At 43.8% G+C, this 5,544-nt stretch overlaps 1 pseudogene; it reads right to left on the bottom strand.

Annotated features, from left to right (window-relative positions):
- Positions 1 to 3,588: 3,588 nt before the first annotated feature.
- The window catches only part of LOC116376715 (uncharacterized), a 15,376-nt pseudogene continuing 13,420 nt past the window's right edge, over positions 3,589 to 5,544 (bottom strand).

Genomic DNA, 5,544 nt, shown 5'->3' with positions numbered 1-5,544 from the left:
GTAATTTGTTTGTTAACTTGGCTTTTAAGAAAGGCAGGGTAGGATAGATATAGGTCTGTAGCAGTATGGGTTTAATAGAGAGGTCACATAGGGTAACCATGAGTGTCCACCAAAGTCTGCTAAATAGGTATATATAGTTGTACTTGTACCAGTATTGTGTTCCAGAATGTTAATTTGTTTTACAGACAGACAATTATACACCATACAAGTTGCAAACGTGGAACTTGCAATGGTATCATTCTCAAAGGACAAGGTAAGAAATTGAAACAATTTGAAGAGTATACAGTATATTGTATTTTATCCATGCTGAAGTTCTGGAGTGACTGGTTGTAAGGTATAAGTGCATGTAAGAGAGTGAGATGTGAGTGCGTGTGGGGGTGAGTGAGAGTAAAGAGAGAGAGAGAGAGAGAGCTAAAGAGAGAGAAAAGAGAAAAAGAGAGAACAGAGAGAGAGAACAGAGAGAGCACATGTTTCACAGCACAGATCAATAGACAGATAACAGTACAACTTTAATTCGCTAATGGTTGTATGGACAGACAAATAAAAGGAAGCCTAGAGGACTATTTATAGTCCTGCTATAGGGAACCACCCAGACTGAGGTTGAACATGTGACATTTTCCCTTAAAGTCTACTGTCTAATTATGAAGCCACACAGCCAGTTATGATGTGGATTGTTTATATGGGGATTCTATGTAGATTCCAAACTATTACTTCCTGTGCGTTGACTATCATAGATCGCTGCTGTGTGGTTTCCTGATTTCCCTTCCTCCATTTCCTCTTTCTCACGCTTTCGCTCACACTGCCTATACTCCCCAGGGGGAAGGCCTCTTACCCCCTCCCCACACACACTCCATAGCCCCTAACACCCAACTCATACAAGGCTACAGTGGATGAGTCCTCTAACTGAATTAGAACTACTCTGTGTGTAGTTTAGTGAGGTGGGTAAGTATGGGGGAGGAGGGCAAACAAGAAATTCTGGCTCTTATCTCTGAGACAGAGAGAGAGAGCGAGAGAGCGAGAGAGAGAGAGAGCGAGCGAGCGAGAGAGTGATTATATACTTCACTTGCTTTGGCAATGTTATGTGTTTCCCATGCCAATAAAGCCCTTGAATTAAATTGAATTGAGAGAGAGAGAGGACATGGAGAGAGAGAGAGAGAGTGAGGTGGCATAGAGAAAGAGAGAGAGCGAGAGAGAGAGATTACAGGCAAATCTGCTGAGATTCCGATGTGATGTATGAACAGCTATGAGGAGAAGAATTTGGCTGGGGGAAATCTAGTCTGCGAACACAAACTTTGTGGGGCCTTAAAGGGACGGCACTGAGAGCATGGGGGGAGACCGGAAGTGTTGTCCAACATGAGGGAACTGTTTGATGCAGTACAGATGGCAAGAACACATGTTTTGTATTCACTGGAAACACTTTCCCCATGGTTTTTCACTATAAAGATATGTTCTACAAACATTCCATACACTATTTCAAAGAGTCCCATATACCACTACTCCTAGAGAAGTGCGTAAGTGACTACAGCCCCAACCTCTAAATGCAGAACCTCCAGCCAGGAGAGAGACCTTTTAGAGAGTCGATCCAGAGTGCTGGGCTGGACCTGCTGCTGTTCATCACTGAACAAATGTTTTGATGATTTTTATCAGATTAGCCCTCTTAAAGAACAGTGGGCTGGTCGATGGTCCACTCGGACTGATTGGTAATGACATTATCCTGGGCTGGGATTGGCAGAGACAGCCAGGCAGAACCATCCTGCCATTGATCCAGACACTGCAGGGCCACTCTGATGCTTCCCTCCATCAAATCACTCATTTGTTTATGAAATATTGATATTGGCTGCGATCTCTGCCTGGAGAATGTGGCTAGTAAGAGAAGAACATGTCTCCAAACAGGCCTTTGGATCTAATAGATAGGGTTTATTAGAATTCCTGACCAGGTTAAAATATTACATCTAACAAACCTGTTGCTGATTGTTCGTTAATGTCGGGGGCTCAGCCATTCTGTGCAAACAACATGATGTGTTTCGTGTCCTGTCTCCTTAATGCTGATTGTCACAGAGTGGAAGTGTAGAGGCATAGATTCCAATGGAAATGTCAGCCGTCACTTCTTTTCTATTTCATCCGTATCTTGGGGCGATTTGGAGATGGAAGACAGGGATCAATACTCTGACATTCAGCAGTGCCACTGCTTACATCAGCTACACGTGGTCCTGTTGAATTATGGGAATCTTTGAATACTTTATGAAAGTGAAAGTAAAAATCAAGGAGCTTTGAAAAATATGTTCAGTATAGTATTATTTTAAGGGTTTGAAAAGCTTAACATTTCAGCACATATTGCAAATAATCTGGTATAAAAAAAAAAACATGCTCATGCACAATATGTGGTAAAAACCCTCAAATGTTAATCCCTAACTGCTTTGAGACAGCTGCAGATTGTGGAGAATCACCATGCAAAATCTGTCATTCTGAGGGAGTCTTGGAGAAGACCAATGAGAAGCCTGTTGATCTGTTTGGTGATAGCGCCCTCTGTCTACAGAGTAGTAGACGTGCTATCACAGGGAAAGCTCTTTATGCAGGAGTAGAGCTCCATGGATCCATAGACGTTACCCAGGAAAAGCCCACAGAACCACTAATGAATACAAGACGTTCCATGGGCTTATGCTGTATGGTTTATGTAATAAGAGCTGAACTAACCACCAACCTACAGTGATGAACAGACCATGGAGAGGGACAACATGGCTTCACTCCTGTATTTAAAAATATAAAACATAAACCCCACCAGCCTATGAATTGAGACGTTGCAATTATTTCCATACTTATATACTATAGTCTACCATGCTAGGCTGCATGAAGAGCAAAATTTAGTACAGGGATGCCCTGTTAACTCCAATTTCCCGACCTCCTGGGAAAAAGTTGGCAATGGAATTCAACTTTGTGGCATTGTTTATCCTGTTGTGACGATGCATTTCACCAGTGGTCTGCAGGACAGGTTTTATGGTGTGTTTGAAGAGAAGTGCTCTTTCATGGTGAATATTTGACACCCATTGGTCTGCAGCATTCAATCTCTTCAAACACCACCTGTTTTTCAATGGTGGTAAATGTATGATCAATGAGACCCTTCTTATGGAACTCATACCCTTAACTATGAAACTCAACCTTCAGAGAGGAGAAATGTTACCCTATTATGTCACCCTAGTAAACAACAAGAAATCTCTTAACCTCTGTTTTCCTCACACATCCCCATAGACACATTAAGAGAGGGTGCATCGAAGACAGGAGGATGATTAAAAAAGGTCTATTTCCAACTGCACTGTATAATACAGACTGCACTCAATCAATTTTGACAGGCTTGATTGACGATAGTGTAGCACTGAGGCTAAAGCCCTGGCAGAACCATATAGCTACTCCACCAGCCAAGAAATGATGGCAGTTTCCACCGCTCTCCACCTCCACCACCGATAATGTGTGATTCCATCATGCTGATCCAAGCACTTTGGAGCTCGTCTTCAGGATATTAGCGCAGCCAAAGGTTATTCATAGACTATCAAGCCAAAGCAGTGGTCAAGAAATGCTGTAGGGGCCCCGGTGAGTGCAGGTGCACTAGCTTGCGTTAATGGCAATAGACGTCAGCATGTCCACACAAGACAGGCAAGACACACATACACAGTATACATCCAATAACAGCTGATTGCAAAGCATAATGCCAAATGTTGTTTTTATTATGACTGAATTAGTAGGAATTAGAAAGATTCATCAATTAAACATCACTTCACATACATACTGTAACAACTGGCATAAGTAATCTGTTCACAAATAGGCACAGCTCGGGAGGTAATACCATTAAAGTTCTGCTACTGCAGCATGCCTGCTATGGGTTCAGAAGCAAGGGTTTGAGTGTGTTGTGAAGACAAGGCACAGTAGAGAACACTGCCAAGTTGTTTTCACAGATGGCAAAATAGCTTCCATGCTCTCTTTCATTGTAATGTAGGCCTGCCTGTGTCGTAGAGAGACAAAATGAGAGCACAGCTCAGCAGTTGCAATCTCAGCAAAATCATCTCTGTGGAATTGCAAGGTTATTCCTATTGGCAGTAGGGTAAGATGCATTGAGTTAAGCTATTTAACTACGAGAGAGTATTGAGTAAAATGTGGGTTGGTCACTTATAATAAAATGCATATTGGGGTGGAAGGGTAGCCTAGTGGTTAGAGCGTTGGACTAGTAACCAAAAGGTTGCAAGTTCAAATCCCTGAGCTGACAAGGTACAAATCTGCTGTTCTGCCCCTGAACAGGCAGTTAACCCACTGTTCCTAGGCCATCATTGAAAATAAGAATTTGTTCTTAACTAACTTGCCTATACAGTTAATTAAATACTCTGCAAACACTGGACAATTGTAACACTGCCTCCAATTAGCCATACATTCAGATATCTGTACAGTGAATCTAATTGCCACCAAAGCTACTTGCTATACACAGTGCATAGTATTCTGTAATGACTAAGACAAACTGCATGGCGTATTCACAAAACCTCATCACCATTTCCCACACATCCTCTTTGAGTCGGTCAATTCAGAATTTAGAATAACCCTTCAGGTTGATTACATAATGATCCATATTTTTGTAACTTGTTCCACCTCTATCAGCATCACACTGAATGTACGCACAGCACCACGTTCTTGTGGCAGTCTCCTTATGGCGACTGACAGGATGAACCACGAACCCTGCCAGCTGCTTCTCCAGGACCTCCACCACGGCCTGGGCCGCCCTTCGTCCCCGGCCCCTCCATCAGTTGCCGGATGCAGTCGCGGGGCACTGGTTGGGGACTGGTGCTGTAGGAAACCACCAGGTTGGTATCGTTCACCTGCAGCACATTTAAACAGTTCTGACCGGCCATGCGTTGGAAGTGGTCCCTGGCACACCAGCTGCTGCCAGAGTGGTTGACCACTCAGACTGACCAGCTCACCCAGTCGTACTTCCCGGTGAGGAATTCCTGTACTTCCTGAGCCATGTCCTGAAGATTCAGTTCCCTTTTTTTCCTGGAGAAGACGCTGGGCACCAAGGTAGGCCGGTTCAGGGAAGGCTGCTGCGCAGGCCTCGATGCATGCCTTTTTCTTTGATTCCACTTCCTCGATTTTGCTTCTCCAGTTGCTGATGGTTTCCTCACATGGGCGGGGAGGGTGAGGGCACAGTGACCCAGCAGGGCGATCAGGCCCAGGCAGAAGAGCTCCTTCATCCTCACACAGGAGTCCTCCAGTAGGCGCCTGTTCCTCGCCTCATACCTGAGACAGATGGAGAACCAACCACTCAGTTGTTATGAATAACAATAAAAGTAGTCATCCTATTTACCATAATCACAAGTTAACAGTTCAAATTGATAACACAAGTGTTCTCTAACTAAAATACTCAACAAACACCATGCTCCTCAGGTGCATAAAGGTCCATTTAGCATGGTTAAGAACACTTTACCTCTCCACCACCTCCAAGATGGACTCCCCAAAGCTGTTGGTGCCCATCAGAGCATCATACAGCACATACAGGTTCTTCTCCCC

The sequence above is a fragment of the Oncorhynchus kisutch genome, linkage group LG13 (assembly GCF_002021735.2).
Source record: "Oncorhynchus kisutch isolate 150728-3 linkage group LG13, Okis_V2, whole genome shotgun sequence".
Taxonomy (NCBI): Eukaryota; Metazoa; Chordata; class Actinopteri; order Salmoniformes; family Salmonidae; genus Oncorhynchus; species Oncorhynchus kisutch.
This window is presented reverse-complemented; position numbering and strand designations above follow the sequence as displayed.